Source organism: Aphelocoma coerulescens (genome assembly GCF_041296385.1).
Source record: "Aphelocoma coerulescens isolate FSJ_1873_10779 chromosome Z unlocalized genomic scaffold, UR_Acoe_1.0 ChrZ, whole genome shotgun sequence".
Lineage (NCBI taxonomy): Eukaryota > Metazoa > Chordata > Aves > Passeriformes > Corvidae > Aphelocoma > Aphelocoma coerulescens.
This window is the reverse complement of record NW_027184085.1, coordinates 30,264,895-30,285,380: the sequence shown is the minus strand read 5'-3', so window position 1 is coordinate 30,285,380 and position 20,486 is coordinate 30,264,895.

Genomic DNA, 20,486 nt, shown 5'->3' with positions numbered 1-20,486 from the left:
AGACTCCATGTATCAATGGATTCCTGTCTTATATCCTGGGGGAAGGTGGGATTAAGAATAGAAGTACTTTGGACAGCAGAACACAGTGACACAGTGAAACCTGAATCTTTCAGTATCATTAGTCTCTTATTTTTTGGAAATCAAATTAATAAACTAATCTATTTTCATCATGTATTGGACAAATCCTCACTTAAACAATTTTGTGATTATGTCAAAGGCTTTGTAAATCAAAGGACTCCTGTGTATCACTTGTCCTATTAGGAAATCTGTCCTCTAATTGCAGCAGATAAACTAAAATATAAATACAATACTTAACATTTTTACAGACTTCTTGGGAGCAATTGCTGCTTTAATTAAAAAAAAGCAGCCAAAGAGAATTAAAATGACCTTGCCTCTTTGAATTAGCGAGGGTTGGTGTGCGCAAACATTAAATCAATGGCTGGCATCAGCCCTGCTCAGCTGTAGCAAGATCTGTAGTAGTCCACTCATAATTTGAGTTGTAAAGTATTTGTCTTTTACAGCATCCAACACCACTTCTATCCTCCTCAGTACCCACTGTGCTAACACCTGTCTCAGCTAGGACTTCTCTTTGAAGGTTGTTTAATGATTTGGCAGTTGTCCTGCACAGATACACACCGTAAACATTAGATTCCTGTAAGACCTCAGGGCTCTTGCTCTCCCCATTGGTGTAATGATCGCAAAAAATACATTGCACTTCATTTTTAAACTGCTTCTGGGTAAAACTGCATGCACACAATTCAGTGAATCTGATTGTAGATTTTTATTTGTTTGTTTGTTTCCTTGCTTATTTGTTTTAGAGACAGATTTCAGATAATATCTACTAGATGTTAAAAAAGTATTGTTAAGTCCATATGTTATAGAGAAAGAACCTTTCCTATGTAAGTCTACCTTAAAGGTTTCTTCATTCAGTTTAAAATAAATCATATGTAAAATATGTCTCCAAAAGTGTAATTTCGTATTCAGATCTTACAGTATGGATTTCCTTCATTGAACTCATAGTTGTGTAAGAATAGCATTAATTCCAGTTTCTCCCATGTTTTTGTACAGGATCATATCTAGAAGCAAGGAGTTTGGTTTGGTTTCTTTGGTGGGTTTTTTTTTGTTTGTTTGTTTGTGGGGCTGGTTTGTTTGTCTCCTGTGGGTTTTGTTTAGGTTTTGTGGTTTTGGTTGGTTGGGTTTTAGTTTGGTGGGGTTTTGGTTTTTGGTTTGTCTTTTTTTTTTTCTGGTGGAGGGGGAGCAGTGGTATTTATTTATTTCCAGAGAAAAGAACAGTGATGAAAAAGAAAGTTGCCTACTGGAATGCAAACATGTAAATAATTAATGTGACCACATTAGTTATGGGGAAAAGAGGGGGGATAAAATTGCAGTCAGCGTACATGTTATGAGGGGATGAAAATGGAGGAACGAGGGAGGTGGAAAGTTACAGGCACAATTATAACAATATAGAAAAATATAGAGAGAAAATGAGGTTGCTACCCCCTGAACGGAATGTGGTCAGCATGCCCAACTTTTCACATATGCCAAGGGGGCCTAAATGGAGGGTGGAGTGGAGTGGAGACATCACGGCCAACCTCTGTTAAAATCCTTGCAAGAGGGGGAACTTGGTGGTGCCTTGTAACTGATAAGCCACATAGCAGGTATCAATGGATGGAGAAAAAAGATTCTTTGCTGTTGAACCAGCAACCATGCCAAGGTCACAGGTGCTCACCTCCATCCCCAAAGGTTACCTCCAGTGTAATACTGATATTACCTATCTCTAAGGTACGACCACTCCCCACTGAACATGATGTATTACTAGAATCATTCAAACTCCACCTAAACATAAAAATGAATATAAAAGTAAGTTAAAAATGGGAAGAAGATAGAGAAGACTCCACTGTAACTTCTGGCATCAGCTGACAGGCTGAAACAGTCTTCTCCCCCATAGTGACAATTACTAAGAACCATACTCTATGCAGGATGAACAATCATTTTGAGATAACTTTTGTTAGGGATTAGGCCTTGTTCATATATTGCTTTGATCATGCTTTTGCAACCAGATAATATCACAAATCTTCAAACCTTAACCCGTCACAATTTTATATTATATTTATAAAGAGTTATTCCATAAACTGTTACACGTGAGTCCTTCAAGGACGCAAACAGTTGCTGGCAGTGGGTAACATCATTGATTTTGGCAGTCCGGAAGGCGGACTCTCTCATGTTGTTAGTGTGTGTCGGATTTTTCCTGAGGCACTGAAAATTAAAGGTGTGAGGAACTGGGAGGGGGTCTTTCTGTTTGCACGTGACCCCGAAAGTGCTAGTCAAACTGCCCTCCATTCCAGCAGACTGTTCAGTGAAGGGTCCCCATAATGGAACACTGACAGACTGGTCAAGCACAAAGGTCTTGACTAACCTGGGGCAATGATAGGCTAATCAAACACAAAGGGTTTGGGAAAATCCCTTTTCATGTGATGGAAAATTGATGTAGTCAGCAGGCTTGCCATGGATAGATTGCTGCAAAAACATAAATGTGCCCCTTCCCAAGCTGGGAAGGAGTGGGCTCAAAAAGTTTAGGAAGGATGCAGAGAAAGCGGTGGAATGCACTGAACAATGTTACACTGAGCACAACTCTAAGAGGGTGCATGGCACACATTTCCTTTGTAGGTATTTGTCACTGGGTGTTGAACCCACAAAGAGATACATACACAGATGAACCTGTATGTTTGCATACTAGCTGCTTTGTACCAAGAAGTCTGAAATTATTTGAGTACTGAAACCTCTCTTTTTTTTTTTTTTTTTGACTTTGCTATTACTCTTCATTTTTCTCCTTGAAATGTTTCTATTTAGGTAAGTATCATTTGAGTCTGTATGCACATGCATATTAACTTCAGAAGTTCAATTATGCCCTCAAGGTCTTGCAACATATGATCTTTTTCTCAATTTCAGCTCCTTTCTCGCAATTCATAAGCTATAGTGTCTATGCCTCTCCTCTCTGTTCTGTTTCTTCTATTAAACTGCTTCCCACATTTGAAAAAGTTTCTACCCTGTAAACCAGGAAAAATCAGTGGTTTGCTTCAACAATCACTGTAATTCTCATCTTTGCAGTCTATTAATATGTCAATTTAGTCTCCATAGTGATTAGATTGAAGATACAGAAGTATACATATGTGCCCACTGATTTAAGAATCACACTGAAGAATTGTGTCTGTTTGAGGATGACACATACACTCAAAATACTTGATATACACTGGAAAGTAGAAAGCAGTAAACTTCTCTGTCAAAGGAAATCAAAACAATGATCACATCTTATGCTCCTTCTCTGTATTCTCTATCCCAATAAATGAAAAAAAAAAAAAAAAAGAGATCCAGAGGAAATAAAGTGTGAGTTATTTAGTATTTCTCATGCCTATTTGCTTATTCTTCCAAACAACTTTGCACTTTTTTTCTAAAAACTGTTTTTTTTCTCCTCAAAAAGAAAAAATTGAAGGCAGTGAAAATATTTCACCTCCTCCATACCTTCATTTAATAATAAAATAGCAAGAAAGTTTGTGGATGAATGGATAGAATATAGATTTATTAGAAGTCATAAACACACAACATGTAATTCAAGGGACATTGTACAAGAATCGATATAATTTAGCATAATGTGAACACCCGCATATAAATAATTCCTCAAAGATCAAGAGGAGACAGAAACAAAGGGGAAAGCTACTTTCAACTTTATTTAATAAGAAGAAATATTAGAAAATTATAACAAATTATATTTTGTCTGTAGTCCTTGAAATCGGCATTATAGATTTTTTAAATATAATTTAAGATAAAATCTGATATATAATTTCTGCTAATAGATATGAAATTAACTTTTCTTGAAATATCTAGGTTGTTAGACCCTGTATTTATAATGTCTAATAGTGTGCCTCACTGAGTCTCTTTCTGACTAAAAGAGTCATAAATTAATACTTGTGCAGGCGTGTTTACTTACAGCAAACCTAATGTTTTTAAAGTGCTAAACTGCAATTTAGTATTCTTACAAAAGAAGCTATTATGAGACTTATGATCTCTTTTTTACCAGCTTCTGTCTGCAATACTTGAGATGATATTCTGCACGTAAACTTTCTATCAGATCTTTTATTGATACTACTTTCAAGTTAAATCCTGTAATTGTTTTGGAATATAAGGAATCTCACGATTAAACTACATTTTAATAACAGAAAAATCACATAAATCAGACCTCGCATTTACAGAATCACAGACTCAACTAGGTTGGAAAAGACCTTTGAGACCATCGAGTCAAACCTATGACCAAACGCCACAACTACACCACAGCACTAAAGTGCCATGTGCAGTCTTTTCTTAACCTCCTGGGACACCACCTTCCAATCCCCAATCTCTCTTTCTGTGAACAACTCCTTCCTAATGTCCACCCTAAACTTCCTCTGGCACAGCTTAAGACTGTGTCCTCTCATTCTATCCCTGGTTGACTGGAGAAGAGACCAACTCCACCTGGCTACAGCCTCCTTTCAGGCAGTTGTTGAGAGTGATAAGGTCAGTCCTGAGTCTGCTCTTCTCCAGGTTAAACAACAGTTCCCTCAGCTGCTCCTCACAGGACTTGTGCTCCAGACTTGTTGTCCTTCTCTGGACATGTTTGAGCATCTCAACATCCTTTCCAAGTTGTTGGGCCCAGAACTGGATACCGTACTCAAGGCTTGACCTAACCTGTGCCAAGTACCTTCCCTGGTTCTGCTGGCCACATTATTCCTGATACAGGTGAGGAAAAATGCTACAAATGTTAACTCTATGACATGCACATTAGGGCTGCAAGTACTTGTTCAGACAAATAACTTTCATTACAAAATACTTGTAATCAAGTGAAAACTCTGGATGTTTCATCCAAATAATTTTTTTACTTTAAGCTACATTTAATTTTTAAAGAGCTGTTTCTACATATGTATTCAAAAGAGACTTAGTTTCAGATCAAACTAAATATTTTATTTCATCCCTACTAATTTTGACCACTGAAACTGTTTTCTTATAGCCCTGTGTAGAAAGAGCTCTCATGATGTCTCACTGTCAGAGACTGGAAGGATTGATGTCTCAAGACATTTTGGCATGCATGTGTGTGGGGGAGAGGGGCAGGTAAGACCTTACCCTGGAGAGACACTGAACTGCCCCACAACTCACCCCCCAGTCCCAGAGCCTGTATCCCCGCCCTGCAGTGTCTGCCAATCATTGGCACACCAAAGGCAGGGCTCCACTCTTCCCTAGTCCATCTCCTGAGTGGCCAGATGACTGGAAGTCCCACCTAGGGGGAGGGCCATGAAGGCTGACAGGTATTTAAGGGTGAGCAGGAGGCCATTATATGTTTCTTGACTTTTCCTTCTTGTGGGAGTTGTGATCTGAACCACAAGAATCCAGAAGCTGGTAGCTATATGTGTGTTTTTCAATATGTTTTCTGTCTTTCTCTCCTTCTTCTAATCCCTTTTCTTGGAGTATTTTGAGTAACTTAACATCAAATGGGTCTAAAGTTTGGTAAGTTGAATGACTGTGAGAAGTTAATGCTGTGAGAAGTGTTTTGTGTTGATTGGATGTTGTACTAAACCTTTTGCCAAAGCTCCCTGACTTTCTAATGCTTGCTGGCAAAGTTGGTTTGACCTCTTGAGAGTATCTTGTCAGTATTTCTCCTATGTGTCCAACTTAGAGTCTGTGAACCACTGCAAGCCCTTTCAAAATTCTTACTGGGTGAGTTGACTGGGGCCTTATACTTGCTTTTTAAGATCTTAGGCCTTTCTTTCACATCTTGCACAGATTGACTTAAATATAACTTTAAGCAGTACCAGGAAGAGCATGGTGAATCACCTAAAGCAGGGCTTAAGTAAACTTTTGCAAAGGTAGTTTTTGCTTATTTGGGTAGCATGTTATCTGTTCTGGACACTTTCTCAACCATAGCCTTATGATCAATGGGATAAAAAGCTAAAAGTCTGCTTGACTTTTTTTTCTGTTCCAAAAGACAATTTGACTTAACAAATGGATTGGTTGACTGAAGAAAGCCTGAAGAACTCAATGATACATAGAGCATATGGAAAATAACAGCATGTACGTTACTTATAAACATTGACAATCTGGGCTAGGTTTGGGGGGGCCACTGAGAAGGTAACGTTGAAGCCCTTATCCTTTGTGAAGAGGCCAAGGGACCAGGGCTGGTTCAAACAGGAGAAGGGATATCTTTGGGTGCATCCCTGGCACTGACCAGAGGGGATGGGAGGGTTTGGAGTAGACAAAGGCAAAGCTCTTCACAGCAGTGCACAATGTGATGGCAAGATGCAGTGGCACAAGTTGAAACATGGAATTCTTAGGGTGGGGATAAAAAGAAGTCTTTCCCCAATGCAAATGGTCCAGAGGTGAAGCCAGAGCCTGGGGAGATTAGTCCAGCTTTGACCTGGGAGTTTTCACGTCTTGACTGGGTTAAGACTGAGCAGCCCCACCTAAACCCACATCTGAACCTGCTCTGGGCACAGTCTGGGGCTGGAGACCTCTCCTGCCAGCCTGAATTGTCTTGTGATCATGTGATAATTGCATTATTTGCTAAAATTGTGTGTGTTAATCATATTATGTGTAATTTAGTCTAATGGATTTAAGGTTTGGGTAATCTATGCATAGTAAAAAAAAATATTTTAATTTTTTTAAGTTTTACTTTCAGCACATCACGGTCAACAATGTGTTTCATAAACTCACGGAGTTGGATAAACTGGCTCTGATTCTACAAAGAGTCATGGGGGAAAAATATAAAAATGGTCAAAACCAAGTCCACTTAGGCTGGTAAAAGGCTGCACAACATTAATCTTCTGTGGTGGAAGGCTTCTTCCCTGGTGGAATTCAAAAGTTTAATGAGAAGGCAGTGTTCTTGCTTCACTTGAATAAAAGCAGCTACCATTTAAGTACAATGAACAGGATGAAATATAAATACAGTGACTCCTTCATTTATTTTGGTTTGTTTTCCTTTTGTGCATCTTCCTCACATCTGCTGGCATGGTTCATGAAACAGTTATGAAAATATTTTAATTCCAGTGTGCTTTGTGTAACATAGAATCATAGTATTGCATCATCTTGGAATTACTGAATTGTTTGGGTAGGAAAGGATCTATGAAGATCGTCTAGTCCCAATCCCTCTGCCACAGGTCATTCAATAGATAAGGTGTCTCAAAGACACAGTCAACCTGATCTTGAATACTTTCAATGATGCAGTATCCACAATATCTCTGAGCAACCTGATGCAGGGTTTAACCACCCTTATAATAATAAAAATATTCTCTTTAGGTCCAGTCTAAAACTTGTCCTGTCAGTACAAGCCCTGGTCTTGTTCCATCTTCCTTGAAAATTCCCTTTACATGTTGAAAGGCTGCAATAAGGTGTCCCTGAAGCCTTCTCTTCTCCAGCCTGAACAACCCCAAATTCCTCAGTCTTTCTTCACAAAAGAGGTGTTCCAATCCTCTGATCAGTTTTACAGCCATTTGTGGACCTACTCTGACAGGTTCACATCTCTCTAGGACTGAGAATTCTAGCACCGGACGCAGCACTCCAGGTGAGGGCTCAGGAGAGCAGAGGAGAGGGGCAGAATCACCTCCCCCAATCTGTTCACCACAGTTTTTCTGGGCCAGAATAATTTTTCTGGGATGCAAGCACGCATTGCCAGCTCATGCCAGATTTTATATCCACCCATATCCCCAAGCCCTTCTCCTCAAGGCTGCTCTGAACCCATTAATCTCCCAGTCTGTACTGATATTGGGTGCTCCCCCAACACAGGCATGAGACCTTGTACTCGGCTTTGTTGAACTTCATGAGGTTTGCATGGGGCCACATCTCTGTCCTCTCAGGGTCCCCCTGGATGGTATTGCTTCCCCTCAGCAGCACCAGTCAGTGCCAGTTTTTCGTTATCATCTGCAAAATTGCTGAGGATGCACTCACTGTGTAGCTAACAAAGTCACGGAGTAGTACTCATCCCCAGTGTCCCCCTGAGGAAGGCCACTCTTCACCAAGCCCCTACTGGATATTAAGCCATTAACTGCAGCTCCTTGGAAGCAGCCACTCATCCAAGTTCTTATCCATGTAACAATCTATCCACTAAATGCATATCTTGCAAATTTAGAGACAATAATATTGTGGGGGACCATGTAAAAGCCTTACAGAAATACAAACAGGTTACACCAGTTGCTCTAATCCACCAGTGCAGTCGCTCCATTGTAGGAGGCCATCAGCCTTCACAAAAGGCAAATTGTGCCTGACTAAGCTATCCCATGGTCACACCATGTGTCTCATTACCTCCCTGTCATCCATGTGACCTGGCAGAGTTTCCAGAAGGATCAGCTCCATAATACATAACAGACTCAGAGGTGAGGCTTACTTCTTCTGACTGGAGTGACATGCTTATGTCTAAAAGTGTCTTTTTTTCAGTACAAGATTTTTCTGACTGTGACCACATAGACATCTTTCCCTTCTTTACAGTATCTGCCATCCTTTCCCAATTATTATGTATCTCAAATTGTATTTCCATTGTAGTATGAGTATTATTTTGTAGCTTCGTTTGTTTTCAGCTTAAATCTAAGATCATTGAGCTTACTTCCAAATTTGGCAGGACCATGAGTTGTTTGTATAATTAATTAAGCCTTTTGTTGATTTTTTTTTTAAACTCAAGCCCAACAGATCTTACTGAACTAAATTGCCACTCAATCACAAAGCAAATTCTTCCTGAAATTAAAATTCTGTTCTGCAAAGACAAACAAATCTTCGGCTGTTACCTTAGATTGCTCTTGTGTCTGTCCCTGTGACTCTTAAAGAAAACTGGAATTTCTTTTTCACAAATCAGTGATTTTGTTGGGGTTTTTAGATAAACACCTTTTAAATTGAAACACTCCTGTCTGGCACTAACAGATTAAATGCTATATGACAGAGAAAGCATCTCAGAGATTGCTGCTACATTTCTGAACTATTCTGTAGGAGTAAATCAACTGAGACAAGTACTGGTATAATGTGGGAAGGAAAAGGGTACGTATATTTATATTTGTTTTGCTGTGTGGTTATAGTCATCCCTATTATAATCAGGAAAAGGAATGGTTGGTGTACATAATTTACATTACTTTGAATAATACTCAAGAATTGTCATTCATTTATCATAAGATGTACAAGTGAAATTAACAATTTACTTACCTGTAAAATTTTCAGGTGTATTTGAAGTTGGAAGCCATTCTTCCTTTTGTTCTTATTTTGCTTTTGCTATGGTGCTGGTCCCTCCTGAGTAATACAGAAGCATTATTGTGGACAGGAGTCAATCATTTTGAAAATTGAAAAAAGTGCATTGTTAGTGGGATAGGTGGGGAAAATCTACTGTAGCTTCATAGACCATGCCAAAACAAGGTTGCATTGATTTCAGTGGTCCCACCACTCCTCTAACTCATTGACTTCACTAGGAGTTTTGCTTCACTAAGGATTTTGTGATCAGATACTTCGTTTGGGCAAAATGGATCCATTTTTCAAATTGTCACTGTGTGCTGGGGAAGGTCAAAGCTGCATTTTATGTAAGCTAAACTAAAGAAGACTAGAGCTGTGAGGAAGAAAGTGACAATGCGAACAAGAAAGACAGATCAGAAAGGAGGTAGAAAGGGTGTGCCGACTTCCTTTTCTCTTTGAGTTCCTGGGAATATGTTATCAGGGATTTACTTGGTTTGTTTTCACACATTACTGCTCCTGATATTTAATATTTTGGAGATAGTAGAGCAAGATAATGGCTTTATTTTGCTGCTTCACCAGCTTTAGCAATTATTTTTCTGTTAATGATTAAAAATTGTTCATCTTAAGCATGAAAGTGTGGCCTAACAATGTTCCAAAATCATTACCCTTAGCTCACAACTTTTGAAGAGTTGTTTGACCCCTATGTTTCTGATAGTGGTTGTCAAATCTGGCATGCTGACAGTGCTGAGCCTGCCACAGCTCCATGCCCACCTGGCTGAAGGAGAAAGCTGGAGAGGCTGAACGTGCCGTACCCGTAATGCATACACAAACAAGCATGCACAATGTGCATGTCTGCACATAGAGCAAACTGCACAGATCCACACAGGCAGAAACCGCAGCACTCTGAGAGACACAGATAGGACTTGCAGCCTCATCGTTGCCATTGGCAGACAGTAACACACGTGCATGCATATGTGTAAGTGTGAATCTCCTGGCAACTGGGCTTAGACACAAAGGTTCCAGTGACTTCCCCATGACCTTTCTGTCTCTCTCTCACACCCATGCATGTACACACACATCTACACTCACACACCAGACACCAGGTCCCTCAGCTGCCATGCATCTTCACAGTCCCTTCAGTCCTAGGCTTGGACCCTTGGTCCCTTTGGGAGCCAAACCCCCCGTGTGCTTCACCCTCAGAGACATCCACAGCCTGGCCCTGAGCTGCACATTTGCTGGTGATCACACAAAGGCACACATGGCTATACTAGCTACAAGGCTGACACATGGACCCTGGCCCACAGTCCCCTCCCACAGCAACATGGAACAGGATTCCTCGTCCAAAAAACAGGAGAGAAGATAGGGTGGATCATGTGAATAAGGTGCTGGGCATGGCCCCATGAGTACTCTGGCCAGCCCCTGCTTACACCTCTCTGGCCCTCTGTATCCCCATTCCACTCCGTTTTCTCATGCTTTTTCCTCCTCAGACTACCCTGATTCCCATCTCTCCACCTTCTGGTTCATTCCCTGCACATCCCGCAGTGAGTCTTGTGCAAAATCCAGTTTGTGGTGAGACCTGGAGAGCTCCCAGAGCCTCACAGTGCTGGATGTACCCCAGTCTGGGGGAGTGGAGGCTCCCTGGGACACCATGGGAGCCAGGGTGGGTGCTGCCTGGGGTGATGGCAACAGCCCAGTGGTGCCTCTAAGATCCTTCATGGGGGTGGTTATGTTAATGTCATTGGTTTTGTGTGTTCCTCTGTGCTCCTTGTGTGGAAATTAGTTTTATCATCACATAAACTTAAATTCTCCTTATCCTATGTTACCATCAGAGAGTTTAATGATGGAAAAAAGTCTGTTTAAAACTCCTACAAAGGAGACAACTTTGCTGAATATTGCTTTGCATTACTTTAATCATCCACAGTGGGATAATTTATAACATGGCTTTCATCACATCCTTTAGGAAATAATTTTGCTTTCTATTAATTTTCCTACATCCATTATTTTATTAGTCTCATTTTAACTGTGTAGTTTTGGTGTTTCTTTGTTTGTTCAGTGTACTTTCCTTGCACCATCCCACAAAAGACCTCTCATAAACTCTTCTCCTTAGTTCCTCCATTTAACTGAACTCTGTTAGTTTATTCTAGAGCTGCTGTGCACAGAATTTAATCACTGCTATTTATACTGGCTTTATAATAACAAAAAATACAGTATTTTGCATAGGATTTTGGATAATTTTGCATGAAAAAGGGCTACTGAATGGATAGGATTAATCCACTTTGGCTTCTTTGGGAAAAAAAGAGTTTGTTGTGGTTATATATGCTAGAGTGAAAACAACTTTGATATAAAATTATTTTTTTGGACTTAAATGTAAAAATATTGTACTTGTAAAATAGTCTCATCTTCACATTCTCATTTTTCTTCAGAAAATCTCTACTTGGACTCATTTGCCAAGATTTGTTGTTCTGTGTACAGTGCCTTCTTGATAAAAGGCAACTATTCACCATGGGTCTGAGCTTTAAGGTACTCTGTGTCACTTTCATGCACACTAAGCATGCATTTTCTGTTTGCTAAATACTGATAATTGCACCCTTCATCCACCAGATCACGAAAACTCCCTTAGCAATTTTAAGGGCATATATGAGGAAAAAAGCAAATTAATCAGACTGCATATTTCTTCATGTCAGTGGTACACACAGAGAGCTCAGAATCAGTGAGTTACCACTGACTCTTTTTGATTCGATGTTGTTGTTATACTATAAATTTTTTTCCAGCTGCAATCATAAATGAAACAGGAGGACACTTCTCTGTTTACCTTACTGGAGAACCACTGGCATTCTAACAATAGCCTATTTGAGGCTCCTCCTTATTGCGGAGATTAAATCAGGCAGTCCTAACCTCATGATGCCAATACAGAAGATACACATAGATAAATATAATGATATATAAAAATGTGTATTACTTACCCATAACAGGTTACAATATTCAGCTGCTGTGTAGACAAATCTTTCTTCAAGATTAACTAGATTTTATTGTTTTCCTCCAGATCATCTTGTTAATCTGTGAAATATATTGCTCTTCAGCAATATATTCAGTTTTACTTATGGTCAGCAGACAGCTAGAACCTCAATGAGCTATTTCAGGAAGTTACTGTTTCTGGGTTGAGTGTAAATTTTGGCATATTTTCTTGGCAGTTACTCAAGAAAACAATAGATACTTTTAATTTTTGTAGGATGCCACTTGAATCTTCAAGTTGTCAAAATGTCAGATACTCCTTTGATTTTTCTTTCCACTTTTATGTGCTTTCTCTGTAAATCAGAGGTAAGAAGGGTGATCCTCATATGGAAAAGGCTGAGTTATTGAGTGAGCTCTTTACCTCCACTGGCAGTCAGGATCCTCATTTCTCTCAAATTTCTGATCTTCTGGTTGGGGGTTGTGTCAGTGAATTCCCTTCTACTACAAGGAAAGAACAGGTTTGAGACACTTGATGAAGCTGAATAGCCACCAGTCTATGAAACTTTGACATGCATTTCAAGGTCCTGAGGAAGCTGGCTGATGTTGTTGCCGAGCCTCTCTCCATTATATTTGGGAAGTCATGGCAGTCAAGTGAAGTTCATGATGACTAGAAAAGTGAAACATTGCTCCCATTATTGCAAAAGGGAAGAAAGGAAGATCCAGGGACCCAGAGCCTCGTGAGCTTCACCTCTGTGCATGGGAGGATCGTGGAGCAGATCTTCCTGCACGTAAAAGACAAGGAATGACACAAGGCAGCCAGAATGGCGTCACAAAGGGAAAATCATGCCTGGCCAACCTAGTGGCCTTCTTATGGTGTTGAGATGGCAATGGCTAACAGAAGAAGACCAACAGGTATCGTCTACATAGATCTCTGTAGGGCCTTCAATACAGTCTGACATGACATCCTTGTTTTTCCAATTTGGAGATGCATGGATTTGATGAATGGACTATTCAGTGGATAAGGAATCGGAGATGCTGGTGGAGCTGGAGGCTGATAGAGGCTCATGACGAGTGATGTCCCTCAGGGCTCTCTCTTGGGACTGGTGCTCTTTAAAATCTTCATCAATGACATAGATAGAGGGACCAAGAGCACACTAAGCAACTTTGCAGGGGACATGAAGCTGAGTGGTGCAGTTGACACAACAGAAGGAAGGGATGACTTGGGGATCCTCATAGCTGAAAAGCCTAACATGAGCCAAAACTCTGTGCTTATAGCCCAGAAGCCAAACCTGTCCTGGACAGCATCAAAAGAGGAGTGACCAGCATTTCAAGGGAGGTGATTCTCCCACTCTGGTTTTGTGAGACCCGCGTAGATTACTGTGTCCAGGTCTGAGGTCAACAACTCAAGAAAGACATGGGACTGTTAGAATGAGTGCAAAAGAGTGGCACCACAAGCACTTCTCTAATATGAAGGAAAGATAAGAGAGCTGGGGTTTTTCAGCATGGAGAAGAGAAGGCTTCAGGAAGACTTAATTTCAGCCTTCCAGTACTGTAAGGGGACTTACAGAAAAGGAGGAGAAGGACGGATGATGACAGGAGAGGGGGCAATGGTTTGAACTTGACAGAGGATAATGATTGGATGTTAGCAAGAAATTCTTTACTCAGATCATGATGAAGTACTGAAACAGGTTGTCCAGAGAAATTATGGATGTCCCATCCCTGGAAGTGTTAAAGGCCTGGTTGAATGGAAAGGCATGGTTTCACTGGTCTAGTGGAAAGTGTCCTGACCCCTGTTAGAGGGAGTAGAACTAGATGACCTTTAGGGTCTCTTCCAACCCAGGCAGTTCTGTGAATCTATTATTCTATGATTCTATTCACAGGTATCAATGGAGAGTTAGAAGAATTTATGTAGATAAGATTTAGCATAGCTTTTCAAATAGCTATTTTTGACACAGGTGTTAACTTTTGTCCTGTTTGGAGCTCAGTCCTGTGAGGTGTGAACACACTGGCTCTGCTACACTAAAACACAAAACACATGCTTGAAACTAGAATACACATAAACTCTTTTCATAATGGCAGGATAAGAGATGGGTATTTTCAGGATGAAAGTCTACGTGAAAATGAGACTACGAAGGGAAGAGGAAGGGGAGGGAAAGGGAAGGAAGAGGAGGGGAGTTTATTGATTTCCAATCAGTAAATTTAGGTATGTAAAGCATCTAATAATTACAGATTCGCAGTCAATATTGTTTACTACATGATACTCCACCATTTGCTAAAATTATAATTAGTATGGTATGCAAATACTATCATGTAAGCTTACTATATGTATCTTAAATGTTACATGTATGCATGACATGTCACATACCAACCCACTGACCAGTGGCAGGTAAGGGATCTCTCAGCAATGGGAGATCACTACTCCTCAGACAGCTGCTCTGGAAGGAGAGCTCAATGGACCCTGGTGCCTGCAGATATTTATAGCATAAAGTGGTCAAATTTTTTTCTGTGTTCATGAAGTTTTGGATGCTTATATCTAAGTCTAGTATGCAGCCAAACCATTTGGGGGACTTGGTGCTGTCTTATTGATAGCTGCAGTCAATAGGATTAACTTCAGTTAGGCCCACCTGCTGAGCATCTGCCCGGACCAAAGTTCAGTTGTCCCAAACAGGAGGAGTGTATCCAACATATCCATGCTGTTCCAAAGTAACTGGATGGTTTCACGACATGCCTTCTGGCTTCAGTAATTCTGAGGTTCTCTGAATTCGTGTAGTAAGCTAGACACTTGTTTCCATGTTCACCAGCTTTTCTTCATAAAATATGCTTTCTTATTCCCTCAGTCATAGTGTCCAAACTCCTCTTGGCATTACCATGACAAGACCAGCTCATTACCCTGCTGTATTCCAGCCAGGTGGCTTTCTCTGTTTCCTCCCATGGCTATAAGCCAGACAAAAGCCTTTGGGAATTTCTTGGGAGAGTGATTTTCATGTCTGCATTCCTGCACCTGTTGTGTCAGTTGCTCCTGGCTGGCAAAATTAGTACTTGGAAGAGGAGAAATTCACTTAATTACTGTCTTAGAGGAAAGAATGCTTAGCCATCTAGCAGAAATGGTGGTTATACATTGAATCTTGAGGTTAGCAGGGTGTATTCATGTAGGTTTGTTTTTTTTTTAAGACTTCTGCGGTGCAGTCATGAAAAATTTTCAATGATATTTGCAAACAGAGTATTCAGAGTCTTATAATTTACAAATGTCAACAGATTTTTCACAGAGGGGAGCTACTGAAAGGCAAATTCCTCTCTGTACTCCAAATTTCAAGTCTTAATCCTAATTATATTTAAATTTATTAAGCAAATGTTATCAATTATGTAGAGAAAGCAAGGTTGCTTCCCTTAATCCTACCATGTATGGCAAGATTTTATTGACTAAATACAGTTTTCAATAAGTCTGGTACCTTGAAATGAATAGTTTAATAATAAATTGTGGCACAAATCTAAACTAGTGAAAACAGCTTTTAAACAAAGAAATATTGGGCATTTTCTAGCTGTGCTAGCCAGGTACATCTGAGCGACAGAGAGGATAGGAGGGAAATACAGAAAGTAATGAGGAGATTCAGGCCTAAAACTTTTCAGGAAGATCTTGAAACACATATCTAACTATTTAAAGCAGATGTCTATGGCTAATGTCATAGGAGCTTGCAGCAACTTATAAATATCTAACAAACAAAGGTTATGACAAGCTGCTTACCTGAAGTAGATTTCAATTGAGCAGCTCAGAAAACTTACAAGTAATGTTTCTGAACACTTCAAACCAAAATTTTAAAACACAACTCCTGAGACTTACTGAAACCAGCCTGCCAAACAAACAGATTTCCTGTCTGTTCATTTTAGCAACGATTTTGAGAACAAAAGTAATGGATGTCATAATTTATATATGTCAACATGTCATAAGTCAGATTTTTGCATTACAGCAAGTATACTTCAATCCTCCAGTATTCTTCAGTCCTGTATGAGAGAAAATATGTGCCCAGAAGAAAGTGATGAATTACAGAAAGGACCCACTTACACATTTATTTAGCCCATTTGCACATTTAAATATACATATTTAAATTACATTAAAAATACTTTGATGAATACAAATACTCTTGGGTGGTCCAGCTAGCATGTTCAATTTGACTGGTTGATTTGGATGCATTCTCCATTATTAACATACCATCAAGAGATACACCCATACAATAGCCTGAAATGGTTTTGAGTCTTATCATCATGCTGCTCAGATGAGTGAAAACATGTCATCTTCTGTGAATTTAGACAAACACAGAAATGTACCACAGTGTGATATTGTTTTGTTCCGTACACGCATTATGTGGTATGTTCTCTCATCTGCCTACTTTGCTATGTTTGTTTTATAGAACACAAAGTAGGTCCTGATTGGAGTATGAGGAGAACATAATCAGTGTAAATATGACTTATTTTAACAGACAGTTTTCACTACCATGACATGAGTATGATTCTATTACCCTGTTATCTGTTTCCAACACTGTGCAATAACTTGCTTTGTTAAAAATTTGCAGGCATTGAAACTTTAAAATGTTTTCCTTTTGCGTTGATAATTCCTTGAAATAAAAAACCACTATACATGCAATTCAGAAAAAGAATATAATGATCAAAAAATTTCAAACCTCAAAATTGTATGTTTCATAATCATTTCTGCCCATTAAATATGATAAATCTTACTATTTCTAGTCTCTGCTTAATCAATGTGATGTAATTGCAATTCTGTTTTCACTTACTGTGATTTACTTAGTGTGCTTTGATTTATGGCACCAGAAATTTGTTTAGTTAATGGAATATTTTAATTTACCATGCATGATGGAACACAATGAATATCTGTGAATTATGCAGGGAATATCTGTATTTATTATATTATTGTTGAGAACTAGCCAAACTATGAAATCAAAAGAAATTTAGTTGTGTAAGCATCTTACTTTAGGTGTCTGTGTCCTACTACACTGAAGATCTTACAACACAAATAGCAAAATGAAGATTATATTTTATGTTGTAAGTTAACACATCCTTTTGCTTAAAGTTCTTTACAAATACTATGCGTGACTGGGCTAAGTGCTGCACTGCAAAGCTAGAGCAATTTGCTTTACTCACAAACATAGTCCCAGATTTCTCTGATCAGTCAATGGGGCTATTAATTCATGGTGATTAAGAATTCCAAGATTTATTAAATATGTGTATCTTAACAGAACTTATATTCTTAGTACAATATCTTCAGTCTCATTCAGATGAAGTAGGTGATGTTGGGGTGTTCAGATAAAGCATGACATGAAATGAATTCTGATGTGATGCCTGAAAAGCAGCAGGTATACATACAACAGGGCAAATATTTCAGGCTCTAAAGGAGAAGGATGATGACTGCTTCTTTTGTTGGGTATTTTTTAACTGAGTTTAAGCAGCATCACACTAACAAAGAGAACAGGTGTCACCAAAATAATACTAAGAAGTTTTAAAATAAATAAAAAATAGAAAGGCCTCTGAATTTAAGTGTCCTATAATATCTGTTTTTCAGGGTCATTGACAGTGGCTGTGAATAAAAGACTATATTAGGAAAGCAGTCAATGCTTGTATTTCTAAATTACACATTGATAGATTCTTTTCTAGGTTTGAAAATATTTTATCAAATATTATATATTTTATGTCTGTGTATGTGTGTGTAACTAATGTATTATATATGCTTACTTGTATATATACACTAAATGTAAATATATGACATACATATATGCACATTTACATATTTTATGCCCTGGAGGTCAATGATACATAATAGCTATAATTTCAGGGTTTGTTCTGAGAGGCACTTCTTAATAACTTCTTAATGCAAAGACAAAATTAACAAACCAAATTATTCACATTATATACCAGAATCAGGTAACTAAAGTATTCTGAACTAATAGCACTGCAATGTACTTCTACAATGGTTTCCAAAGGAGCTTTCATTCTTAATTTAGATACTTGGTATTACTTTTAACACACTCACCTAACTAACTGTTGTGAGAAGACTTTCTTGAGGTCTGATGTTGTGTCAGCACTGGCCTGCAGTTATGACTCTGCCAGTTTGGATGAATCCAGAATAATGTGCCTACCTCCTGTGCAATTAAATGAAACACCAGCTGATTTTTTTTTTTTTTTTAATTCTTACTGGGTGGCCTGGTCAATTTATCCATTGGACCAGCTAGCAGGAGCAGGCCTATATAGGCTGCACCAGAAACTTCCATATGTTTTTTCCTTTAATTATTTAGAAGAGTATTTTTTTCAAATCAGACATTGCAGAAGTGAGAATATTTCCACAAACTAATAACTGTGTTTTTGTGGAATCATACAACTTGTCGCACAAAAATCCCAAAACACATTACTTACTTTTGGTAGACCATTCATGTGTTATTCCTGGTGTTAATGTGGGAGTTGTGCTTGTGAAAAAGTCATGCTAACCATGCTTGGTAGTTACGAAGATAAGTCTGATTTCATATTCAGGAGAGATTAATGAAGGCTGTATACTGTAGTCATTATATAGTCACTTCTTTCCATTGTGTGATGAATTTACAAACAAAATCAAGTCGTTCTCAGTTTAATGTTTAGAATTTTGAAATTGAATATGAACCTTACGTTTTATTTTCTGGGAAGGGTATTGCAACTGTCATTTAACCATTTTGGGGGTTATAGATAAACTACTATAGTCTGGAGTTCTTCTTAGTCTTGCTACACTTAGTCAGCTGAGATGACAGGAACAGAAAGCAGTCAGTTGTATTTTATTGCTAAAATAGGTCAAAAGAGATAGGTGTGTAAAATAAAAAGCTTCCTTGCTCCTTATTGTGGCTATAGCTCTGTTGTTAAAGTGCTTGAAGTAATTTAGTCCTAATGTGAAAAAGTTGTCAGGGAAAATTATTTTCTGGTGTTTTATTTTTTGCATAGAGAAATATTAATTAATCTACTTTCCTTCTACGTCTTTTGCGTTCATAATAATTTGATACCCCTTCCTAAAGCCAGAGTATCAGCCTTGTGTCATTAAGATCTACTATACTTCTCTATTTTTCTTTACATTTTGCACAGTCCATATAGAATATCTTCAACTTTAGAACTTCTAGAGTTCTTGTTGCTTGTCTTATGCAGCACAAAAGGCCCAGTGCCATTCCCCTATGCAATACCTAGCCTCATCTTAAAAATAACATTTCTAAGAAAGTCCAGAAGTAAAGTAAGTTTAGCACCTAGTTTAGCCAACTAATTTAGAATCTGTTTCTATGTAGAAGAAGTTGATAGTCATGATTATACTCTGTTCTTCTGACCTAACTAGCTTCGTTCAAACTCTTTCCAGGGCATAGTGACAGGCAAATCTCATTTAAGCTTTCATATTCTCTCTTTTTTCCCAGAAATAAGAGGTTCTTCTGTAATGATGAGATGGTCTGCTAGTTTTTTTTCAATTTCCCTATCTGGAGGATTCCTGTTGGGATTACAACCATTTTCCTGCTGGCAAAAGTCTTTATAAATTAATAGCTGGTTATGAATAGACAGATTGAGCAGTCTGTAATGGTTTAAATGCTTGAAGATTAACTCTAATTATATGTAGCATAATAGGATAGTGTAGATTAATGTTGCTAGTGACTAGCAGCAGTTTTATTGCAGATTAAGAGGCAACTTAGCTTTTACTGTTTTGTTAAATGTCTTAGAAATTATTTATAGAGAGGTTGAAAAAGAAGCTGTTAAAAAATCCAAAGAAATAATAATTAATAAGCAGTGAATAGTTCCTCAGTTTCAGATGGTGATTCTGCACCTGTATGTGCAAGATTTCATATGCAGCAGTAGACATGAGGAACTGTGAATGGATCTGTAAAACAGATATCAAAAAGTGCCTTGATACATGAGTTTAAAATGTCTCTTGAATAACAACTATTTATTACTCTAGCAGCATGGAACTGAACCCTGTGATGAATATATCTAAACAGCAGTGAGGTAAAAGGATTAGGTACTGCCTAGCAGTGGACCTGTTACTGAGCAGTTCTGGACCACTGAAGTCACCAAAGCATTCCTGTTCTACTGTAATTTCCCCTTGCTATCTACTAACATCCCTTTGGTTTACATTGTGTAAAACAAGAGTGGCCTGATGCCACTGCAATGTAATGTATAGAGAATAAAAATTGCTACTACATTAACTAAATAACAGCATTCTCATAAAAACTCAATAGCCCCATCCAGTCAAAGGTTCACTGCACACACCCAAAGAAAATAACATTGCCACACTAAAGTTATGTATA